General features: G+C 41.9%; 1 protein-coding gene across 1 annotated transcript in view; it reads right to left on the bottom strand.

Annotated features, from left to right (window-relative positions):
* The window catches only part of LOC126295504 (insulin-like growth factor 2 mRNA-binding protein 1), a 717023-nt gene that overhangs the window by 391248 nt on the left and 310238 nt on the right, over window positions 1–15537 (bottom strand).

The following is a 15537-nucleotide window of genomic DNA, read 5'->3' as shown; positions in this document are numbered from 1 at the left end:
ATCGATGAACCATCGTATTAGCTCTAATTGCACTGATTTTCCCGTCGTGATCACTGGAAGAGACAGAAATATTTTGCAAATAAAACAGTTTCTGCGTCAGTCTCTTGTTTTATTTTGCCACAACGCGTTTCAATGGTTGACACCATCAACTTCAGGTGAAGAATTGTTTATTTACATTACTGAAGTTGGTGAAGAGTATAGACGTCTTTTCACAGTCGCAGACCAAGGCCATTTATAGGTTATTTTGCGTCTTTTGTTAATAATAAAAATTGCTTATTTAGAAAAACCACTTTGGAGGTTAAAAAACATGAATTTCTGACAGTGAATTTCACTTACAGGGGACGCCAGAGTTGTAAAAAGTCTACATACTGATGTATGTCCTCACCTCTACACATTACATTTACATATTGACATGTACACAACTAAATTATTATATTAGGTAGTTATCCACACATTTTCTTAAAATGTGAATGTACTGCAGCATTGGATACAAAAATAGCTATTAAAGGGGTATGTACATAAATATGGTTTCATTTTGTTTTTAAAAAAATTCCAAATCTGTTAAAAACCGTGGTAAAAATTGAGATAATTAACTATAGAATTTGAGTTTTCTCTAAAAATGAAGTTTAAAATGTAGCAGCTCATTCATTTTTTCGTAAGTTAAATAAATTCTAGAGTTTCATGCACCTTAAAGTACGGTTTGTATACTGTGCGAAATTCATCGAAGATTCTGTATTACTTACGAAGAAAAGTGTACCTATAGCAACAAGTGCAGCCAATAGCAAGTGAAAAATATGATGAAATTTCACATGTAAAAAAATTATTCTGTTATGTTTTTGAACTTCCACTGCTATGAGTGTCAATTCTGAATACTTCCTAGTCATGCTGACAAAGTTCGATGAATTTATTTGTAAAAGTAAAGACAGTGGAAATTAAAAAGTCCTGTGGTGCCTCTCCTGCTCCAAGTCGGCCGTCTGACGTCCTTCTTGCCTTAAAGAAAAAATGAAAAAAACTGGGGAAGATCAATTTGGATTCCAGAGAAATTTAGGAACACGTGAGGGAACATTGACCCTGCGACTTATCTTAGAAGACAGGTAAGGAGAGGCTGATCTACATTTACAGCATTTGTAGGCTTACGCAAAGCTTTTGACAATGTTGACTGGAATGCTCTCTTTGAAATTCTGAAGCCAGCAGGCGAAAAGTACAAGGAGCGAAAGGTTTTTTGTAACTTGTACGGTAACAAGACGGCATTTATAAGAGCCCAAGGGCATGGAAGACAAGGTGTGGTTAAGAGGGGAATGAGAGAGGGTTCTATCTTGTAACCGATGTTATTCAGTCTGTATATTGAGCGAGCAGTAAAACAAACCAAAGACAAATTTAGAGTATGAAGTAAAGTTCAGGAACAACAAATAAAAACTTCGAAGTTTACCGATAATGTGTAATCCTGTTAGAGGCAGCAAAGGACTTTGAGGAGCAGTTCAATGGAAAGAACGGTGTTTTGAAAGGCTGGTATAAGATGAAAACAAAGAAAAGCAAAACAAGGACAGTGGAATGCAATCGAATTAAATCTGATGATGCTGTGGGAGTCAAATTAGGAAACGAGACAAGTACTGGATGAGTTTTGCCATTTGGGCAGTAAAATAACTGATGATGGCCAAAGTAGAAAGGATATAAAACGTAGATTGGAAACGGCAAGAAAATCATATTTGAACATCGAATACAGAGTAAGTGTTAGGAATTCTTTTCTGAAAGTGTTTGTCTGGAGTGCAGCCATGTATGGAAGTGAAACATTGCCAATAAACAGTTTAGACAAAAACAGAATAGAAGCTTTCGAAATGCAGCGCTATAGAAGAATGTTGAAGATAAGATGGGCCACTCATGCAACAAATGATGAGGTACTGAACAGAATTGGAGAGACAAGAAATTTGTGGCACAACTTGACCACAAGAATGGCTTGGTTGATAGGACACATTCTGAGACATTAAGGAATCGCCAGTTTAGTACCGGAGGGAGATGTGAGGGGGGTACAAATCGTAGAGGGAGACCAAGAGATGAATAAAGTAAGCAGATACAGAAGGCTGTAGATAGTAGTAGTTATGACGGGATGAGGGGGCTCGCAGAGGAAAGAGTAGCATGGAGAGCTGCATCAAACCAGTCTTCGGACAGAAGACCACATCAACAACAACGTTGCTTCTAAGGTGGGTGCTTCTCTAACGAAGATAGCCGTAGTGTTTTGTATACCGCATACAGGGAACGAGGAAAAACATCTGCTAAGTCATAACGTGGGCGCAAGTAAAGATTGACAATTACTGAACTATATGAAATGAAATCGTCATAACTTCTGAACTGTTTACTTTAGGACGTCCAAACTGCGCGGTTGGCCGCGGGGCATGATGGGCATAAATATGCGCATGCATGGATCGGATTAGCGACGAAGCCCATTTTCATTTGCATGGGTTCGTCAATAAGAAAAACTGGCGCATCTGGGGGACTGAGAAGCCGCATTTCGCGACCGAGGAGCCTCTTCACCCTCAACGGGTGACTGTGTGGTGTGCAGTTTCCAGTCACGGACTAACCACTGCGATATTCCTCGACGGCACGGACACAACCGAGCGGTGCGTGAAGGTTTCGGTGGACCACATGAAGCTTCCTACGTTATTCTCTAGAATACTCCTTTCGGAGTATGCTCATGCATTAGCTCCATACTTAACAATCATATACCCTACGTTATTCGCTAGAATACTCCTTTCGGAGTATGCTGATGCATTAGCTCCATACTTAACAATCATATACAAACGTTCGCTAGACGAAAGATCCGTATCCAAGGACTGGAAAGGTGCACGGGTCACACCAATATTCAAGAAAGTTAGTAGGAGTAATCCACTTAATTACAGGCCCATATCATTAACGTCGATATGCAGCAGGACTTTGGAACACATATTGTGTTCGAACATTATGAATTACCTCGAAGAGAACGGTCTATTGACACACAGTCAACATGGGTTTAGAAAACATCGTTCCTGTGGAACACGACAAGCTCTTTATTCACATGAAGTGTTGAGTGCTACTGTCAAGGAATTTCAGATCGATTCCATATTTCTGGATTTCCGGAAGGCTTTTGATACGGTACCACACAAGTAACTCATAGCGAAATTGCGTGCTTATGGAATATCGTCTCAGATACATGACTGGATTTGTGATTCCCTGTCAGAGAGGTGACAGTTCGTAGTAATTGACGGAAAGTCATCGAGTAAAACAGAAGTGATTTCTGGCGTTCCTCAACGTAGTGTTTAGGCCCTTTGCTGTTCCTTATCTATATAAACGATTTGGGAGACAATCTCAGCAGCCGTCTTTGGTTGTTTGCAGATGACGCTGTCGTTTATCGACTAATAAAGTCGTCAGAATATCAAAACAAACTGCAAAACGATTTAGTAAAGATACCTGAATGGTGCGAAAAGTAGCAGTTGACCCTAAATGACTAAATGTGTGAGGTCATCCACATGAGTGCTAAAAGGAACTTGTTAAACTTCGGTTACACGATAGATCAGTCTAATCTAAAAGCCGTAAATTCAACTAAATACCTGGGTATTACAATTACGAACAACTTAAATTGGAAGGAACACATAGAAAATGGTGTGGGGACGGCTAACCAAAGACTGCGTTTTATTGGCAGGAGATTTAGAAAATGTAACAGACCTACAAAGATGACTGCCTACACTACGCTTGTCCGTCCTCTTTTACAATACTTCAGTGCGGTGTGGGATCCTTACCAGATGTTACTGACGGAGTACATCGAAAAAGTTCAAAGAAAGGCAGCACGTTCTGTATCACCGCGAAATACGGGAGAGAACGTCACACAAATGATACAGGATTTGGGCTGGATATCAGTAAAAGAAAGGCGTTTTTCGTTGCGACGGAATCTTCTCACGAAATTCCAATCGCCAACTTTCTCCTCCGAATGCGAAAATATTTTGTTGACACCGACCTACATAGGGTGAAACTATCACCACGATAAAATTAGGGAAATTAGAGCAAGTACGGAAAGATATACGTGTTCATTCTTTCCGCGCGCTATGCGAGACTGGAATAACAGAGAACTGTGAAGGTGGTTCGAGGAATCCTCTGCCAGGCACTTAAATATGATTTGCAGAGTATCGATGTAGATGTAGATCATATGCAGGGCGTAAGGAAACTACACACAAAAAATTGTACTACAAACTCCATAACACAAGTCGGTGCGACTGTGCGATTTGAAGCAGCAATCTAATGACGTCACAAACCAGCTGCTCCATGGATACGTTTACAACCATTTCGTTTTCCATCTCCATCTACGTAACTACTCTGCAATTCACAGTTAAACGCCTGGGAGAGAGTTCATCGCACAACATTCAAGATAGTTCTCTACTGTTCCACTCTCCAACAGCGCAGGGAAAAACGAACATTTATATCTTTGCGTGCGATCTCTGATTTATCTTATTACGAAGCTCATTTCTCCCTATGTAAGTGGGAGTCAACAAACTATTTTCACATTCGGTGGAAATAGAGACTGAAGTTTCGTGAAAAGATCGTGCCGCAAAGAAATACGATTTTTTTTAATTGTTGACAACTCAACTCGTGTATCATATCCGTGACACACTTTCCCCTATTTCCCGATAACAAAAAACGAACTGATGTTATTGAAACATTTTCAATGTTTTCCGTTAATTCTATCTCATGCGGAGACTACGCCGCAGTACTCTAGCAGAGGACGGATAAACATAGTGTAAGCAGTCTCTTTAGTAGACCTGTTGCAACTTCTAAGTGTTATGCCAGTAAATCGTAATCTTTGATTCGATTTTCCGACAATATTATGTATGTGATCGTTCCAATTTCAGCTATTCGTAACTTTAATCCCTAAGTATTTAGTTGAATTCACAATTTTCAGATTTTTGCGTATGATCGGGTAACCGAAATCTAGTGGATTCCTTTTAATCCTCGTGTGGATGACTTCACATTTTTCATTATTTAGATTTCTTGTCTAAAGCATTTCGCAATTGGTTTTGATCTTCTGAAGACTTGACGAGACGGTAAGTGACAGCATCATCTGCAAACAATCTAAGAGGGCTTCACAGATTGTCTCCTAAATCTTTTATACGGATAGGAATCAGAGAGCCTGTAGTACTTGGGAACCCCAGACATAGCTTCTGATTCACTCGACGATTTTCTGTCAGTTACTGTAAACTGTGAACCTTCTGACAGAAAATCACAAATCTAGTGGCACAACTGAAACGATTAGATTTGATTTGATCACAAGTGAGGATAGGTGTCAAAATACTTCACGAAACCTACAAAATTTGGCTATCTGTCAATAAATTGGATCTTAGAGGTAATTCAAAATGTTCTAACACAGTATATGTTCCAGACCCTACTTCAATTCGGCGTTAGTGACACGGGTCAGTAATTCAACACATCACTTCTATTTCCTTTATTAAGAGTTGGTGTGACCTGTGCAACTTTCCAGTCTTTATCTACAGATCTGTTACGCTATCAAATCATCTTCGTTCTAAAATTATGTTTTTGTCCTGCGTGTTTAATTTTGGCGTTACTTTCTGATTCATTATACATTAACGTAACAAAAGTCAGAGGATACCTTTTAATGTGGTGTCGGGCCTCCTTTTGCCCGGGATAGTGCACCAACTCGACGTGGCATGGACTCAACAAGTCGTTGGATGTCCCCTGTAGAAATGTTGAGCCACGCTGCCTCTATAACCGTCCATAGTTGGAAAAGTGCTGCCGGTACAGGATTTTGTGCAGAAACTGACCTCTCGATTATGTCCCATAATGTTCGATGGGAATCATGTCGGACGATCTAACTGGCCAAATCTTTCGCTCGAACGGTCCAGAATGTTTGTGAAACCAATCGCCAACAATTATGGCCCGATCACATGGAGCATTGTCAGTCATAAGAATTCCATCGTTGAATGGCTGCAAATTGGCTCCAAGTAGCCGAGTATGACCATTTTCAGTCAATAATACGAGGATAGTCCCAGAAGTAAGGCCTCCTTTTTTTGTTTTGTAAGTACATAGATCTCTTTATTTCTACTATGGCTTACGTCAGTACAGCTTGAACATTTGGCTATTTTCGACATAATCACCATTTCTGTCGATGCATTTTTGTAGACGCTGTGGCAGTTTTTGTATGCCCATGTCATACCAGCTCGCAGCCATGCTCTTCAGAAAGTTATGAACCTCTTCTTTCACTTCGTCGTCGGAACTGAGTCGCTAGGACCACAATTAACGCTGATAGGTACCGAAGGAACTTCAACGGGCAATTCAGAACCGGAGAAGAGGAATGTTGAGCAAGGACGTACACATTCTCCGTGACAACGCTCGCCCGCACATCGCTCGGCAAACCGTTGCTCTCCTGTAACAGTTTCAGTGGAACATAATCACTCGCCCACCCTATAGTCCTGACTTGCGGCCCACTTCCCTAGATTAAAAGCACATTTGGCCGGAAAGCGATTTCGCTCCGACGACGAGGTGTGTAAGTAGGCTGTTTAGGTTTTTTTATTGGTAACGCTGCCGCCACGTAGCGCTCTATATGAAAATCACTGGCTGTGCCGTGTGCAGTCTGTGGCTGGTTTGCATTGTTGTCTGCCATTGTAGTGTTGGGCAGCGGCAGCTGGATGCTAACAGCGCGTAGCGTTGCGCAGTTGGAGGTGAGCCGCCAGCAGTGGTGGATGTGGGGAGAGAGATGGCGGAGTTTTGAAATTTGTAAGAATGGATGTCATGAACTGATACATATATTATGACTATTAAGGTAAACACATTGTTTGTTGTCTATTAAAATCTTTCATTTGCTAACTATACCTATCAGTAGTTAGTGCCTTCCGTAGTTTGAATCTTTTATTTAGCTGGCAGTAGTGGCGCTCGCTGTATTGCAGTAGTTCGAGTAACCAAGATTTTTGTGAGGTAAGTGATTTGTGAAACGTATAGGTTATTGTTAGCCAGGGCCATTCTTTTGTAGGGATTATTGAAAGTCAGATTGCGTTGCGCTAAAAATATTGTGTGTCAGTTTATGCATAGTCCTGTATAATTTTTCTAAAGGGACGTTTCAGGTGAAAGAAGAGGTTCATAACTTTCTGAACAGCATGGCGGCGAGCTGGTATGTCATGGGCGTACAAAAACTGCCACAGCGTCTACAAAAATGCATCGACAGAAATAGTGATTACGTCGAAAAATAGCTAAATGTTCATGCTGTAAATTGATGTAAACCGTTGTAGAAATAAACAGGTCTATGTTGTTGTTGTTGTTGTCTTCAGTCCTAAGACTGGTTTGATGCAGCTCTCCATGCTACTCTATCCTGTGCAAGCTGCTTCATCTCCCAGTACCTACTGCAACCTACATCCTTCTGAATCTGCTTAGTGTACTCATCTCTCGGTCTCCCTCTACGATTTTTACCCTCCACGCTGCCCTCCAACGCTAAATTTGTGATCCCTTGATGCCTCAAAACATGTCCTACCAACCGATCCCTTCTTCTAGTCAAGTTGTGCCACAAACTTCTCTTCTCCCCAATCCTATTCAATACCTCCTCATTAGTTACGTGATCTATCCACCTTATCTTCAGTATTCTTCTGTAGCACTACATTTCGAAAGCTTCTATTCTCTTCTTGTCCAAACTAGTTATCGTCCATGTTTCACTTCCATACATGGGTACACTCCAAACAAATACTTTCAGAAACGACTTCCTGATACATAAATCTATATTCGATGTTAACAAATTTCTCTTCTTCAGAAACGCTTTCCTTGCCATTGCCAGTCTACATTTTATATCCTCTCTACTTCGACCATCATCAGTTATTTTACTTCCTAAATAGCAAAACTCCTTTACTACTTGAAGTGTCTCATTTCCTAATCTAATTCCCTCGGCATCACCCGACTTAATTCAACTGCATTCCATTATCCTCGTTTTGCTTTTGTTGGTGTTCATCTTATATCCTCCTTTCAAGACACTGTCCATTCCGTTCAACTGCTCTTCCAAGTCCTTTGCCGTCTCTGACAGAATTACAATGTCATCGGCGAACCTCAAAGTTTTTACTTCGTCTCCATGAATTTTAATACCTACTCCAAATTTTTCTTTTGGTTCCTTTACTGCTTGCTCAATATACAGATTGAATAACATCGGGGAGAGGCTACAACCCTGTCTCACTCCTTTCCCAACCACTGCTTCCCTTTCATGCCATGTACTTATAAAAAAATAGACCTTACTAGATTCAGTTGGACCAGAGGACCCAGTCCATTACATGTAACGACAGCTCGCACCATTATGGAGCCACCCCAAGCTTACAGACTGCCTTGTTGACAAATTGGGTCCGTGGCTTCGCAGGGTCTGCGCCACACTCGAACCCTACCATCAAATCTTACCAGCTGAAATTTGGACTCAACTGACCAGGCCACGGTTTTCCAGGCGTCTTGAGACCAACCGATATGGTCACGAGTTCAGGAGAGACGCTGCAGGCGAAGTTGTGCTGTTAGGAAAGGCACTCGCTGTCATAGTCCGCTAATGCCAAATTTCACCGCACTGCCCTAACGGATACGTTCGTCGTACGTCCCACATTGGTTTCTGTGGTAATTTCACGCACTGTTGCTTGTCTGTTGGCACTGACAAATCAATGAAAACGCCGCTGCTCTCGGTCGTTAAGTGAAGGCTGTCAGCCACTACGTCCATGGTGAGAGGTGATGCCTGAAGTTTGGTATTCTCGGCACACTCTTGACACTGCGGATCTCGAAACATTGATTTCCCTATGTTGTTGTGGTCTTCAGTCCTGAGACTGGTTTGATGCAGCTCTCCATGCTACTCTATCCTGTGCAAGCTTCTTCATCTCCCAGTACCTAATGTAACCTACATCCTTCTGAATCTGCATCGTGTATTCATCTCTTGCTCCCCCTCTGCGATTTTTACCCTCCACGCTGCCCTCCAGTACTAAATTTGTGATCCTTTGATGCCTCAGAACATGTCCTACCAACCGATCCCTTCTTCTGGTCAAGTTGTACCACAAACTTCTCTTCTCCCCAATCCTATTCAATACCTCCTCATAGTTATGTGATCTACCCATCTAATCTTCAGCATTCCTCTGTAGCACCACATTTCCAAAGTTTCTATTCTCTTCTTGTCTAAACTATTTATCGTCCACGTTTCACTTCCATATATGGCTACACTCCATAAAAATACTTTCAGGAACGACTTACTGACACTTAAATCTATACTCGGTGTTAACAAATTTCTCTTCTTCAGAAACGCTTTCCTTGCCATTGCCAGTCTACATTTTATATCCTCTCTACTTCGACCATCATCAGTTATTTTGCTCCCCAAATAGCAAAACTCCTTCACTACTTAAAGTGTCTCATTTCCTAATCCAATACCCTCAGCATCACCCGACTTAATTCGACTACATTCCATTATCCTCGTTTTGCTTTTGTTGATGTTCATGTTATATCCTCCTTTCAAGGCACTATCCATTCCGTTCAGCTGCTCTTTTCCTAATGATTTCCATAATGGTATGTCCCATGCGTCTAGCTCCAACTACCATTCAGTGGTCAGTGTCTGTTACACCGTAATGCGGCCATAATCACGTAGGAAAACTTCTCACATGAATCAACTGATTACAAATGACAGCTCCGCCAGAGCACTGCCCTCTTATTCATTGTGTACGCAATCCTTTCCTCATCTGTATGTGTGCCTGTTACTAATCCATAGCTTTATTCACCCCAGTGTAGTCTCCTATGATGCGTTCACACTGGAAGACGAAACATTAGACAAATAATTATGCCTTGGACCCGGCCTAATGCCCATAGCACAAAAATCAGCAATGACACAAATATTGATGATGCGAGCCTGCTTTGTACATTCTAAATTGTTTTTTGTTTGTAATGACCTTACCGTCGTCTTGCCTTCCAGCTAAGCCAGTAGTTGAGCATATAAAAGCGCCAATTTTATTCCGTTTTCGCCGGAAATTTTGCCGGCGGTGTGCGATAAACAACGACGGTAAGTAACAGAACGAAAGCAGGGACGCCTCTGTGTGCACAGAAATAACCGTGTGCTGTTGCGCGCATAATTGTGTAACAACAACATTAACTGTGCAAATAGTCGCCGCAAATACAACACGGCGAAAATGAGGAAACTCGACAGGAAACTGTTCAGCCTGTAACGAATGCGACAGGTAAAACAAACAGCTAACTGCCTCTGCCGCAGATCGTCAACGTGGAATTTTTTTCCGCAGAGGAAAAGCTAAAAAAGGAAGCAAAGTATAAAGTCATGCGTGCCACATGTGGGACTAATTCACAAAAAATAAATACGATAAATGCTGTCGGCTTTGAGAGAGAATTGAACTTTAGATGAGGTAATACTGAACATATACACACGACGTGTCGTATGATGCAGCACACTCTAGTTGTCGTTAAGTAGAAACATTGTTGACAGATTGACAGTGACCGCTATAAGCGTCAACTGAAAAAACAAACTCTCGTAATCAGTCACATTCATTATTTACCAGTAAGCCCCCGATTATTTAAGCCACCGAACACCCATGCACAAAAACAGCATCAGACATATAAATACTTTAAATGAGTTAATGTTGTGAATATTTGCCTCAAAGGACGTAAGCTGGAAAAAATCAGAAAACGTAGATTAGCTAATCGAGAAGGCTCCGATGAGTAATTCCATTTTATACACATATACTAAAGCGACGAAGAAATTGGTATAGGTATGAGTATTCAAGCCGGTCGCTGTGGCAGAGCTGTTCTAGGCGCTTCAGTCCGGAACCGCGCTGCTGCTACGGTCGAAGGTTCGAATCCTGCCTCGAGCATGGCTGTGTCTGATGTCCTTAGGTTAGTTAGGTTTATATAGTTCTGAGTCCAGCGGACTGATGACCTCAGATGTTTAGTGCTTAGAGCCATTTGAACCATTTTTGAGTGTTCAAATACAGAGATATTTAAACAGGCAGATTACGGCGCTGCGGTCGGGAATGCATGTACGAGACAACAAGTGTCTGGTGCAGTTGTAGACGGGCTACTGCTCCTACAATGGCAGGTTATCAAGGTTTAAGTGAATTTGAACGTGGTGCTGCAGTCGGCGCACGAGCGATGGAACACAGCATCTCCGAGGTAGCGATGGGGTGGAGATTCTCCCGTACGAACATTTCACGATTGCAGCGTGAGTATCGGGAATCAGGCAAAACATCAAAATCTCCGACACCGCTGAGGGCGGAAAAAGATCCTGTAAGGACGGGACCAGTGACGACTGAAGAGAGTGAAAGAAGTGCAACGCTTCCGAAAACTGCTGCAGATTTCATGCCGGGCCATCCACAAGTGTCAGCGTGCGAATCATTCAACGAAACATCATCGATATGGGCTTTCGGAGACCAAGGCCCACTCGTGTACCCTTGATGACTGCACGACACAAATATTTACGCCTCGCCTGGACCGGTCATTAGACTGTTGATGATTGGAAACATGTTGCCTGGTCGGACGAGTCTCGTTTCAAATTTTATCGAGCGACTGTATGTGTACGGGTATAGATACAACCTGATAAATCCATGATCCCTGCATGTTAGCAGGGGACTGTTCAAGTTGTTAGAGGCTCTGTAACGGCATGGTGTGTGAAGTGATATGGGACCCCTGGTGCGTCTAGATACGACTCCAAGAGGTGACACGTACGTAATCATCCTATCAGGTCATCTGCACCCATTCATGTCCACTGTGCATTCCGTCGGTCTTGGGAAATTCCAGCGGAGCAATGCGACACCCCGCACGTCCACAATTGCTACAGAGTGGCTCCAGGAACACTCTTCTGAGTTTAAACATTTCCGCTGTCCACCAAACTCCCCAGTCATGAACATTATTGAGCATATCCGGGGTTCCTTGCAACGTGCAAAAAGGTGAGCACTTCGAGACTTAACATCTGAGGTCATCAGCCGCCTAGGCTTAAACCTAACTAACCTAAGGACGTCACACACATCCATGCCCGAGGCAGGATTCGAACCTGCGACCGTATCAGTCGCGCGGTTCCGGACAGAAGCGCCTAGAACCGCTCGACCACCGCGGCTGGCAACGCAACAGGAACAGGAGCTTGTGAGCATTGGAGGTGCTTTATTTGTACTTTTACATTTATATATCCTTTCATCTATTCCGTCAAAGATCTCCGGAAAACTATGCGCCATGTGCTAAAATATATTTTAAGACAGTGTCACAGGTTATCCCAAAGGCGTTAGACAACACAGGTATCCCAATGTCCACATAAGGCCACCTGATGACGGATGCGACCTGCGAGGGTCGTTCGTGAGAATAAATAAAAAATGACTGCTAATAATGTGCACGTTTCTAGAAGGAATTTTTCGCCCAGCGGCGGAGTGTGCGCTGACAAGAAACTTTCTGACAAATCAAAACTGCTTGCCGGAGCGAGGCTCGAACCCGAGACCTGGTTGCTCAGTTGGTAGAGCACACGCCCGCCAAAAGGCAAGACCTTCCAGGTTCGTGTCTTGGCCCGGTACACAGTTTTATCGTGCCAGGAAGTTTCGATGAACTACTTGTTTCGTTTGTGGTCACGATAAATGGTACACCGCCTTGCAGTAATAGATGTTAGACGTGTTCACAACAGCCTGCGTCAAGTCTTAAAAAAAGGGAAAAGTAGTAATTTATAGAGCCCGCCTCCGCGTTGCTTTGTAGGATAGGCGCGACTGGGGCGAAATACTAGAGCAGAGGCGTACAGAGCTCGCTATAAATATGAAAGCGTCTGCGTCAGCAACGGCAGAAAGCTCTGCTAACGGACAGCCAACTTTCCCCGCCATTCTAACGCCTTCACCTACGTGCACACACAATTTCAGGACAATGTGTTGCGGTCTTCAGTCCAAAGATTGGTATGACGCACTTCTTGACGTTACTCTAGGTTGAATAAGTTTCTTCGTCTCTGCAGCCTGTATCCGTCTGAACCTGCTTAGTTTATTCATGCCTAACTTTCCCTCTCCGAATTTTACACCCCCCCCCCCCTCCCCCCGTACCGAGAATTCCCTCAATTATCAAAAAAACCAGTGGTTCTCAACCATTTCTGAGACCATTATACACACACAACCTGTTCCCTCGCATCAGTTACATTAGCATCTAACTAGAATTGATTTGGTTTTTGTAGCTGTTTTATTAAACTATACACTAACGAATCAGTCCATGACACCACTGGTACAGTTCATTTAACACTCTTTTTAATGGTGAAGCAACTGTCAGTGCATCGCGAGTGGTTCCTACAAGTCCTTCTCAGAAAAGAGAGCTAACTATCCACATAGATGGTAGACACTTGCTGTAATATCCCTTCCTCTGCCCAGTGACACTTTCTTCATACACGCTGCACCCCCGTTTAAAATCAACCATGTTATAATGTTTTCACTACGCTTACTATTGGTAAATCAGTTGATTGCTGGAGGCCTTATTTCTGAACTGGCAGAAATTGAAAGACTTCAGGCTGCCAATTGCTTCCTCTCACCGCTACAACTAGCAATAATAATAATGTGTAAGCCCTTCAACAGTGTAGTAGCCATTACCTAGTTATTGTCGTATTGAACTATCAGTTAGGTCATTTATTGTTGCAAAATGAATAATAATGCAATTTCTGCTCCATTGCGGGACCTAACTACAACTCGGAGAAGCATTTTCATGAAGTATTCAAGGATGTGTTGTATTCGTCTCAATTATAGTATCATAAACGCATGGTATGAAATACGTAGTAAGTGAGTAGTGGGTGGAGTATGTGAGAAAGATGGTGTTCATATATTTGTTTCATGGCCTGTAACCCACACCATACTGAGTAAAGCTTTAATGTTTGAAAAAAAAGCTGTAATTATTGGTAACTCAGGCGAGCAATATTACGGTCTTAGACAATTCCTTGATGACTCAGGATCTTTCCTATTAATCATTCCTTTTTTTACTCAGATTGTGTGATAGTTTAGTTTTCTCTTCTGTTCAATTCAGTGCCTCTTCATTGGTTGCCTAGATGTGTGTCGGAAATCGTTCGAAGTAGAAAATTTTAGTGTCTGAGGGAAAAAAAAAATCACAAACCGACTCTCGCAGGTCCACTTCTAACCCTCATATATGTGTATGAACTTCCACTTAACAGTCAGCAAGTAAAATTGCTACTTTGAGCAGACGATGTTAGCGTTATAATAAATCTCATTAGAGAGAAAGCAGCAGAGGAGTTCGTAAATGATATTTTCCAAAGAATTATTACATAGTTTTCTGGAAATGGATTCTTCCTAAATTTTGAGAAAACACACTAGGTTCAATTTTGTACAAGAAACAGTCATAGCAACCACTGATGTACCATATGAGCAGGAGTCAGTAAATAGGGTAGGATGTTCCAAATTTCTGGATGTACATACTGATGAAAACTTGGAATGGAAGAAGAATATTACTGAGCTTCTCAAGCAATTAAGTTTAGCAACTTTTCCTCTTCATACAGCAGCTCATCAGGGAAACAAACGTGTCAACCTCTTCATGTACTTACACTCAATAATGTTGTATGGAATAATCTGCTGGGGTAGCTCGTCACTTAGCAAGAAGGTACTGACTCCACAAAAGCGAGCAATACGAATAATATGTGGTGTTTACACACGGAAGTAATGTAGGTACGTCTTCAAAGAGGTAGGCACTTTAATTGGGCCGTCACAATATACTTTGAGAAGAACAGTGACTTCTTTATTACTGATTATTAACGCTGTAAATGGCTCAGAAAGGAGTTCAGTATGCAGTATCGAAGGTTTCTGATCATTTAATGGCTCTAAGCACTATGGGATTTAACATCTGAGGTCATCAGTCCCCTAGACTTCTTAAACCTAACTAATCTAAGGACAACACACACGTCCATGCCCGAGGCAGGATTCGAACCTGCGACGGGTCCGGACACAAGCACCTAGAATCGCTTGGCCACAGCGGCTGGCTTTGATCATTTACCCAGTAAAAAAAAAAATGCATTACAAGTCGCGAAGCGAGTTTTGAATCTAATTTAAAACCAGTTCTCCTACATAACTGTTTCCGTTGCATTGAGGAATTTAGTCCTAAAAGCTGGTAGCAAGTAAAAACATTATTAAGTGTAGTTGCATGAGTAGGTCTGAAAAGAATAATATATTCATTCTTGTTAAACCTAAGCATGTATATGTATCCTGTAAACTGACTCGTTCCATATCATTTTGACACAATAATCATTCAAATGATCCATGGAACATGCAACTAACTAATATACTTAATAAATTTCTTCCTACTCGATAAATTTATATTAAATGTTAATGCAAGGCTTTTTTAACGAAGCTTTTCTTCCCACTACCAGTCTTCATACTGCCTACTTCCGCCATCATCCGTAAATCCGCTTCCGAAACTAAAAATTAGTGTTGTTAGTGTCTCATTCCTAAATCTAAGTCCCTCAGCATCGTCTTATTTTATTCGACTACATTCCATTATCCTTGCTTTACTTTTCCTGATGTTCATCTCCTACATTGTTGTCAGAACACTGCCCATTCC

This window comes from Schistocerca gregaria, chromosome 11 (genome assembly GCF_023897955.1).
Source record: "Schistocerca gregaria isolate iqSchGreg1 chromosome 11, iqSchGreg1.2, whole genome shotgun sequence".
Lineage (NCBI taxonomy): Eukaryota > Metazoa > Arthropoda > Insecta > Orthoptera > Acrididae > Schistocerca > Schistocerca gregaria.
This window is presented reverse-complemented; position numbering and strand designations above follow the sequence as displayed.